Source organism: Plectropomus leopardus, chromosome 3 (assembly GCF_026936395.1).
Source record: "Plectropomus leopardus strain MGB_pleo_1.0 chromosome 3, ASM2693639v1, whole genome shotgun sequence".
Classification (NCBI taxonomy): Eukaryota; Metazoa; Chordata; class Actinopteri; order Perciformes; family Serranidae; genus Plectropomus; species Plectropomus leopardus.
In genome coordinates this window covers 5,061,517-5,072,484 of record NC_142178.1, presented here as the reverse complement: position 1 = coordinate 5,072,484, position 10,968 = coordinate 5,061,517, and positions in this window count along the sequence as shown.

Genomic DNA, 10,968 nt, shown 5'->3' with positions numbered 1-10,968 from the left:
CTATAAGATGATTTCAAGCTATTGTAGAAAACTATAAACATAAACTATGACTTTTTTTGGGATTTTGGACAGCATAAGACTTTTTTAAAAGACTTTTTTTTAATGCTACTTTGGAAGAAACACTGTATTATATAAGTTAGTTATGACCAAGCAATGTGATTGGTTGAGAGGCATTCCATGAGTGCTGATACACAATACAACATCAAACGGACTTTTAACTCCTCATGTATCACTCCGCTCCACAGTTGCGTTAAACTGTTAATTAGGCCTAAATTAACGGTCGCTAGTAATTTAACTTTACCTTAGACTGTGTTGCAACAGACTGCGCTAGAGGCCTATTTTGTGTCCCTCTCGAGTTGGCCTATGGCAGGAATAATAAGTAATGGGAGAAATGCAATCTTTTCGGGGCTCGTGCAGGTGTGGGAGTTTGGGTTAAGGTAAATAAAAGTGTAGCAGGTGCTGTTGGAGCTGTCTCACCGTCTTCCGTCCCGTTTTATTGTTTTAATAGTTATCCAGTTAGGCGAACGTAGGACGCTCGGTTACATTGGTGGCAGCGGAGTTCTTCAACAAGCAGCTCTGAGGGCATTTCTGTGCACTTAAGGAACCGTTACTCGTGCTTTTGATTCTTTAGCTTAGCTACCTCAGTATAGCTAGCTGGCTAACTCCCGCCAGGTGCTTCACGACTTCACAACTACGTTGCGAACATGTGGCGCGGAGATGAGATGTTGAGGAGATGAGGAGATGTTGAGGAGATGTTGAGGAGATGAGGAGATGTTGAGGAGATGTTGAGGAGATGAGGAGATGTTGAGGAGATGAGGAGATGTTGAGGAGATGGGGCTGTATGGTTTACCTGCCCTCTCTCTCCACCGGGTTTCCTCAGCTGGGTGAGGCAGCTGGAGGCGGCGGTGACTGCAGCTCTGAGCAGGTGAGGGTTCTTCCTACTCACCTCGGCAAGTCAAGCGGGCAGTCGACAGACTCTTATTTCACTGGAAACACACAGCAGGGTAGTTCGCAGGAAAAAAGTTTTGTGTTGCTAGGCAACAGCTGTCACATCCAGCAGTTGCGGGACTATTTGTGTCGGCAGAGCCAAAAGAAAAAAAAACCCAGATGAACCAACAAATCAGTATCTGTTGTGGCTTATTACTTTTAACTAAAACGTGTTTCTTGTTGAACTGTTGTATATAAACAATATCATATATTGCTTAAGTATGACATATGTATGCTATTTTGGACGACATACTGTACTGTGACAATTTTATGCTATTTAGGACGGCATACTATACTATGACTTTTTTATGCCATGTTGTATGCCATACTATACCATATTTTTCGAAATAATATACTATGAATATTTTATGTGACTTTGAACGGCATACGTTGCTATGAAATTTGTTGACATTGTTTTTTTTCAAAGACATACTATGCTATGACTTTTTCAGACCAGTTTGGACGACATACCATGATCATCATATTACAATGTAATGTTTTGCTGGGAGACCTTGGGTCCTGGCATGACGTTTTTATGCTATTTTGGACGGCATACTATCGTATTACTATTTTATGCTATTTTTTTTCAACATACTATAAATATTCCGTACTATTTGGAACAAAATAACATAGTATCACGTTTTCATGCTATAAATATTTTATGTGATTTTGCACACTGTACTATACTATGACTTTTTCATGCTATTTTGGACGACATACTGTAGTATGACTTCTCTATGCTATTTAGGATGAAATACTATACTATGACATTTTTATGCTATTTTGGACGGCACCCTATACTGTGACCTTTCTAATCTATTTTGGATGCCATAGTCTACTAGTATACATGACTAGTTTATGATATTTCACACAACACACTATACTATAAATATTTTGTGCCATTTCGGATGACATACTATAGTATGACTGTTTTATCCTATTTTGGACGCCATACTATATGATGAATATTTTATGCTTCTTTGGACACCATAATATAATATTTTTTTATGCTATTTTGCAAGACATAGTAGAGTATGACTTTCTTATGCTGTTTTTGATGACATACCATTCTATGACATTTTTATGCTATTGTGGATGACATACTATGTATGAACATTTTATGCAATTTTAGAAGACAGACTACACTGATGTTTTCATGCTATCTTGGAGGCTCAAGTATAATGTAACTTTTGTAAGCTATTTTTTATGACATACAATGATGTGAATATTTCATGAGATTTTGGACGACATACTATACTATGACATTTTTATGCTATTGTGGACGACATACTATACTATGAATATTTTATGCGATTGTGAATGACATACTACTTTTTTTGGTGTTATGTATGATATACTATACCATGCCTTTTTTGTGCTATTTTGGACGACATGATATATCATGACTTATTTATGCTATTTTTGACGAAACACTTAAGTTTTGACATACTGACTTTTTGATGCTATTTTAGAAGACACACTAGAATAACATTTTTAATGCTAGAGGCAGACATACAATATTACATTTTTTAATGGTATTAGTATGTTGACACACAATAGTATGACTTTTTAATGGTATTTTTGCAAGACATAATATACTTAGAGTTTTTCTTGCTATTTTGTGTGACATACTATAGCACAAATATTTTATGCTATTTTGGACATTTTGTTTTAACATCTTCAAACTATTTTCGATGACATGCAATACAACAATGAATAGTGAGCCAAAATCAGTATGCGTAAAATGTCTCTCTTTTAGGTAAATGTAGGAGGCCACCGTGTTTTCCTCTGAAGTAGTAGTACACAGAAAGTAAATAATGTTATACTGTTGACTTGCATACTTTTGGGGCCTTTTGTTCGTTATTTAACTGAAAAAATTAGAATAGCAACACAATTTGATATCTTTCATGTGTAAACATCACAATAAATAGATAGCTGTTTGGGCCCAGATGTATTGCTCAGGACCCAGGGAAAAGCAATCTAAACCGGTAAGTTGTTTGTGTGAGTGGTTCACAAGAAAACCACAGCAAGCAATCTGCATGTTCTGAAAAGGCATGTTTTTAACAGGCACTACACTAGTTACCAAGTGGTGAAATGCAGTATTTCAAACAAAAAAAGCAAAGAAAAAAAGGGCAATGTAAAATCCAAAGTCATCAGAACATTCTGAAAACCATCTTTCAGTGGTGCACAGCCGAATTTTAATATACAGGGGAAAGTGTGTTTTTATTCTCACTGTCTACTATAAATCACACTGCTCCCATGTTATTTAAAAAGACTTTTTATTGTTCCAATCACAGACACCTCTTTGTTGCATCTATAATGGACAGTATAAAAACACGATAAAGAAAATATACAACAGATGTTTAGCACCAGGTTCTTCAACAGAGCACTGATCACAAGACTGGGCCACCCCACATCCCTCGTGTTGAAATGGCAACCATAGTGACGTACATACAAGGGTAGTCAGACACATAATATACACTACAGGTTTAAGTTTTGACCTACAGCCAGACATCTTGGATCTACCTGCCTTCTAACATCAATCTGATCCAAGATTAGTGTTAACTGATCATCTCTCTGGCCTTGTCTATCAAACGGTTGATAAGCAAAAGAGCAGAAGGCCTAGCTAAGCCCCAGCGGAGGTAGGCGTCTCATGCTGCAAAAACAGAAACTCTAGGGAAACCTTAACAGCAACACATTTTCCCATCTGCATTTAAACAGCAAATAATGCTATGACGCTTATGATAAAAACAATTTAATGCTATTATATCAATTAATGATCTGTTATTTTTCTGCTTCATTGAGAACAAAACAGGTGGGAAAAACAGTTTGAATAGTAATATCCTTTAAGATCACATTAAAAGGCTATGGAAACAAGTGAAGTAACATCCCAGGCCATTAGCACTTGTGTACATCCATTCGTCTGTCAGCAATAAAATAATTACTACATACTGATAAATCATCTGGGTTTGTATTGCACCAAATAGATTCTATAGTTTTACAGTAGGGTTGTAGGGTTTGGTAGTGGGACATGGGATGTGCAAAATATGGGGAAGGAATCTGTGTAGTGGGGTTAATAATCTCAGGTGGAATAGTGCAAGAAGTAGATCCGACACCATCAGACAGTATCTGCTTTGGGTGAAAACAAAAAAACAATCACATAAAGATCACTAAATTAAAACAAGACAGATCCCACAAACCAACAAACTATCAGAATCTATGTTCTACCACTGCATATTGCCATTTTCTTCATCACTTCACATATTTACGTACTTCCACATTTTGTGGGGCTAAATTTGTAGTCATCTGGAACATGTATGTGGGGTTAATAGCTAAGACTTGCAGATAATGTCTGAAAATTAATGAAACAAAATATGTGTTTTAGTACAGGTCAGTGGCCAATTACTGTAGGTCAATACACAATATTATAGAAGGGGCTCATTCACAGATAGTGGCTGGGTTAAAGATGGGGCTTGTTTGAAACAAAAAGTCCTTCATTCACACCATGTTTTGGGCTACTGGTTTGCAATACAGCAGTGACTGAAACATCAAAGAAAAATACTGCAAACAAGGCTCGGATTGAAAGAATGTCATTCAATTTCAGTATACTTTAGTCAAATCTAAAAAACAAATTACTAAATTAGCAATTTGGAATTTAATCAGTGCCAAAGTCAGGGTAACTATAAATTAAAAACAATAATTTAGGTGGATTGTAGGGCTGTACATTTTAATGGTTTTATGTTAAAATTTACAATAAATGGTCATCATCTAAAAGAAATTCTGGCCTTGATAATGAGGTATGTTTTGGGGAGATGGCACTGTCTGTATGCAGTCAAGCTTTGCCTTTCCTTCCAATACAGCCACTCTGACAAGGCTCACCGGATAAGCACTTATCCGAATAAAACTCTGTTTGACATAATGATTTGATCTACTATATGCGTTCAGAAAGACAAAGGCAAGTTGACAATTAAAAAAAAAATCAAACATATCTGTACATATACATATCCATGGATAAAAATAGTGCAACATCAAGCTTTTGTTAAGTTAGACTGCTACATAATTGCTGAGTGTAAGACTGAACCATAGTGAGATGGTCAGTCCATGTGGTCAGCTCAATGTCCAAAGGCACCACGTTGAACCACAGTCCGTTTTCCAGGTAGATGGAGGCTTTGAGCTTCATTTAGTTTTCTGTTAAAAAAGAAAGAGAGCACAAGTAAATGCTGCAGTGATTTGAAGTTTAATAAAAGTTGATATTCAATAAAAGAAGCAAAGGTAATTACCAAACAGTCACACCACCTCTGCCCGGTTAGGCCCCTCATTCGCGATTGTCTCAACATCTTCGCTGGTGGTGGTTGTGGTGGTTCAGCAGACACAACCCCAGGACTTTTGTATTTGCCTTTTTGCCTCCCCACTGGCTTCTCATCCTGCTCTTGGACTGATATAGGTGCAGAAACTTCCAATTCTCTTGAGGCAGTTCTTCTCGTGCTCCTTTGTCTTTCAGTTTTCACAGCTTTAACAACTCCTACCAGTTCTCTTTCCCTTCCTGCAAAGAGATATGCAGGAGGTGACCCGTCATCCAGTGTCACTGTACAGGAGTCCCACTCTTCCTCAGTTGATTCATTGCCTGGAGAGTTGATCTTTTTTAGAAACACCCGGCATTCTTTCAGTCTCTCAGGACTCCAGGCTTTAGAGCAGAGGTTCTGCTCTTTGGGTACATCCACAGGCTCCTGAGTTTGGCCAAAAGAACTGGTGGCAGAACCGTTCTCCAAACAGTCAGATAACTGATCTTTTGCTGATGTGGGTAATGCTTTACGTTTAGGTTTTAGTCCAGTCACTACATGTCTATTTGAAAAACTTGTGGCTACTTTTATGTTTTTCTTATTCCTCTGCCTCTTTTGCCACCTCTCCCTTTCTTTTCGGGTTAGGAACCTTGTACTTGCTCTAAATAGGGTGGTCTGGTATCTGCCAAATACTCTGCTTCGCCACCATTGGGTTCCATGATTGAGCCTACCTGTCGCAAAGCGGGCAGTGAAAAGTTGTCGCCTAATCTTTTGTGTGGACAGGGATGCCTCATTTCTCTTCCTCAACCTTCTTTGGGCCCGTTGATGTTGCAAAGGACTTTTTGGCACTGTCTTGGCAAATTTCTTGATGTGTTTGCGGAGTCGCTCTGCTTGAGGACTATGGCAAAGACTCTTTTTATTGGTAGAACGAGGGAAGTGCATAAGTTCGTAAGGATTACGGGAGCTTGCCTTCTTCACAATAGACAGAGACCGTGTCTCTGTGGTCTGCATAAACCAGGAACAGATCTGCTGCATGCTACAGGACCTTGGTTTGTTGGGAGAGCAGTCAAACAGTGTCCGAACCACAGAGGAATGTTTTGAATTCCTGGCAAATGAACTTTTGCTTTTAGTGCCTAGTTTTGAATTTAAGGCAGTTTCTTTATCCTGGTTCTCTACAGTGTTTGAGACCCAAGAGTCAGAGATGAGTCGTATTCGCCTAGCAAGCTCCTGGTTCATAGTGTTTTCCTCTGCTGATGCTGCCCACCACCTTAGCGTCTCTTTCGGGGGAAAGATTGAGTCGACAGACACCCCTGCCACTCTGCTCAGGTCCTGAGAGATGTTCTTCCTGTCTTGAACACAAGGCTGTCTTTTCTCTCTTAACGTATCTACACTACTCTGTTGCTCCTCCTGTCTCCTTTCATTGCTGGCCTTGTTTAACAGAAGTTTTTTGGAGCGTCGTAACAGAGCATTACTATGGCTGTATGATCTAGAGGTGGAGGTGGCAACAGCATGCAGAAAGTGTATTGAGGGCTTTCTCACTCTCATTGAGTGACGCACTGCTACAGGCTCATTTGGCAGTTTGTCTTTACATTCATCTTTTGTTGTTATTCCTTCTTCTGTTTGACTGCTTCTGCTTGTTGACTGGCGACTGATTGTCCTGGGCTCTTTGGCAGATTTGAATTCTGGTAGGAGTACCTTCTTATGAATTAGTGTTTCAGGAGACTGCCGAGTATCCTTATTTATCTGAATCTTACGCTGCCGAGGTGACACTGTGGTTACTGTGACGGAAATTCCAGAGATTTTAACTTTTGCGGGTCTACCTGGTTTCCTTGAGGGTACTGAATCATCCTGCTTCTGACATTTGATGTTACTGCTAGATTGAGGGGATGACTCTTTTACAGGGCTGACAAAATTTAATTCCTCAGACAATTCTGTTGAGGCTGTTTTGACACTACCTGAGATGGTCTTAGAGTTATGCATTAAAATGCCCAAGTCACTTTTAAGGCCCACTGCTTGACAAGCATCATGGAACTCTGTTTGCAACTGGTCAAAGCCCTCAGACACCATTCGTTTGTTCCTCCGAGAACGGCCATACACTACTGTTATTTTAAGGTTCTTGTTTACATTCTCCACAATGTCAGATGCAACAACTGATTTTCCATTTACACATTTTGCCCCCATTTCTGAATCCACAGCTTTTTCCTTGCGTGGTCGACCAATTGGCCTCTTTGCCTTTTGCTCAAGCTGTGGCCCAAGCTTCTTTGGTCGTCCCGGACGCCTTTTTGGAGTGGTTTCATGAAAAGATGATGAGTCACCTTGTGATCTCTGGCTCTCAGCTCCACGTTTAGTTGGAGTACTTTCGCCTGATCTTCTGGAACCTATTTTAGGTGATGATGAAACAGACTTGGCTGGTGAAGAAACTGACTTGGGGGAAGAAGCAGGTTTGGTTGGCCACGAAACAGACTTGAGTGATGAAGATGCTGACTTGGGTGAAGAAGTAGACTTTGGTGATGAAGAAGCTGACTTGGGTGATGAAGCAGCCTTGACTGGTGAAGAAACAGACTTGGGTGATGAAGAAGTAGACTTGGCTCGTGAAGAAGTAGACTTGCCTGGTGAAGAAGCTGACTTGAGTGGTGAAGAAGCAGATTTTGCAGGTGAGGTAGCAGACTTTAGTGGTGAGGAAATAGATTTTGCTTGTGAAGTAAGAGACTCAGTTCTCTGTCTTTTGTGTTTCTTAGGTGTTCCTGACCATGAAGACTCTACACATGGGTCAAAGGGTTCCTGTGCATTAGAACCAGAAGTTGCCGATTTAAGACTATATCTGACCCCTTCCTTATCCTTTACTGGGGATACAAACATGAGCTTTATTGGACTAGTGTACTGGACTTGGGAGTTTGGAGGGCTCTCAACACAGGAAGTGGACTTTATGGTGACATCTATCTGTGATGGATTTTGGGGAGTTCTTGAAGCTGTCCTTAAGTCCCGTTGCCTTTTTGGAGATGAATGTAGCCTTCCAAACGGTTTGGCTACACAGTTGCTGCCATCTGTCCTATTGTCTGGACTCTGTTTTGTAGGACTCTTCTCTTTGGTGGCCATAGTTTTTGGGGAAGCCTTGTTTGTGGAAAGACCTTTTGACTCCATGTAGGATGGTCCACATTGTTCTTTCGGTGTTGTTTCAAGTACAGGCTTCATTGTGTGGTCAGGTAAGGACAGAGGGACTTCCCTTTTTGATTTGGGCAGGATGTCCTCAGCATCTGGATCTTTGGATAAAGCATCCAGGGTGCTAGATGTCAAAATTTTGTCCTTTTGTGGTTTCTGGTTAAAGATGCTTTCAGAGAAACATGCAACAAAGAACATTTTCCTGGGCTCTGTGACATAGGAGGAGAACCGCTGTGGGGGCACTATATTTCTCCTGGATTTCCTTGCGTCCTTGGTGTGTTGTGAATGATGTTTCTGCTTATCTCTAAAAGCACTGTGGCTATCTTTCCCTTTACCTGGTCTAGTGGCTCTGTCAGAGCTTTGAGCTGCTGGGGCTTCTTTATGGTTTTTATCACTTCCAGCCCCACTACCCATACCATCCTCTTTACATGGCCTGCTACACGGTTTTGCTGAGGTTGCAGTTCTTGTCATTACCTGTGTTTGTACACTGTCACCCTTTGAGCCTTGATTAACATTTGGCTCAGGGGTGGGTATTTGAGTATCTGAGTGAGCAAGATCTTTTTCCTCTGTGGATATTTCCCGTTCTCTCTCTTCTGCTTTGATGATCTGAACTTCCTCTGTTACTATAATTGTCTGAATCTCCTCTTTTACTTCACCCTTGTCACTTTCTGCAGTGAGAATGTTCAGTGGTCCCTTCCTAACTTTATGATTCTCTACAGGTTCAACACCTACCTCTATGTCTCTTTTAGACTCCTCTTTAACTAGATCTGATGAGGCGGGTGATGTAGTTACAGTAACACATCCATCTTTCAATTTTGCTCTCTTTGCGAGTGGCATCTTTCTCCTGTTGTAGGACTGGTCCAACATGGCAAGCTCTCGTTTAATTTGTAAGGTCTGCCTTCTGGTTGAAGCATCATCAGCTGGTGTTGCTATAGCAGCAAGGACTTCTTGGCGACGTCGGGAGCGGGTATTAGGTGACTTGGGCTCTTTGCTATCATGGCGATTGAACAGTTCACTTAGATTGTAGTCACTAGCTCTGCCTGTGTGAAGCACTGTGGTGATAATTTCAGTCAAATGGGCATCATCCTGAAACTGCGGCTTCTGACTGGTTGAGGGACACTGTGGCTGCTCTTTTTCACAGACATTAATGGCTGTGGAAACCAGCTGTGGGTCCTTCTCTATAGGTCTGATTGTCTCCAGTTTCTCACTGAAGCGATTCACAACATCTTGCAGTGAAGTCCCATTTGAGTTCTGCTCAGCCTGACTACTTCTAGGGGTCCTACATCCTCGCTCCTCTGCTGTCGCTGTAATCACATCTGCTTCCTGGTGGCTTGCATTCACAAGACCATCTTTAACCATTAGGTCAACATCATCCTCTTGTCTATGGTGAAGGAGGGAAGGTGGCTTTTCATCAGTTTTCTTGTTGATGTCTGAGGGAATTGGGGATAGAGGAGGAGGAGAGGGACTCTGCTCTCTCTTCAGGACAGGACAAGGAGGATCCCCATCTCCAACTGCCCTTTCTATTGTGCTCCTCACCTGCGTCAGACAGGCATGATTTGAATAACAGCGACAGGAGTGGGGGTTGTGTTGGTTACAGCAGACTGATGAGGAAGGGCATAAGCTAGAGGAGGGAGTGCACAGTGAAGGGGATTTGGATAATGAATTAGAGGATGCAAATGAACACACTAAGTTGTTGATGCGACCTACAGCCAGGCTTTGGCAGGAAATGCAGTGCAGCCTTTTGGGGCACAAAACAGTGTAGGTTTCCATCCTGCATCTCTGCACACAGCAGTAGCTTGAGCCAAGAGGAGCATCACCTTTACAGTCTGTTAAAGGGTAGTGATGGATGCTACAATTGGACTTGGAATCTCCTGGATGATATACTGCGCTGCCATGACCTTGATGATCACAATCAATTAAAGGGTAGTATGGGCTGATGTTATGGGTTTTACATTCACTAAAGGGGACTGCATTAGGGGTAACAATATCCTGTGGGTTTACGCCACAATGACAGCAGTGAGATTCAGTTTGACCTACAGGTCGGTGATTAAGGAACAAAAGCAATTTTTCCTGGCGTGCCAGCTTCAGGATCTGGTAGAGTAAGGAACGGTGCGCTGAGCAGAGTGGGCTGAGAACGGCACCCAATGCAGAGCTCTGACGACTCTTGGTCCCTCGCTGTCCCAGATCTCCCAATTCTTCCGTAAATGATGGCAGCAGGGAGCTAGAGGCAAAATAAAAAGATTGGAGTTTTACTCATACCTGAGCCCAGATTAAAATGAAGAACAACATATGCTTACTCACACAGACTACCAGGTCTGATAATCTTTTAAAGAACAATATTATATACAGTATATTCTGTTATTTTCATCACAGTCTGGTAAACTTTTTTAATTTCAAATGTCATTATTCTGTGATCCTGCGGCCCGTTACTTGAGGCAAACATTTTCAAACTTCAGCAACAGAACCAAAGAGCTAAAGTTATTCCACCACATTACATTTCTCCATGTAAACAGTTTTGTTTAATTTTGCTTTCAAAAGCTTG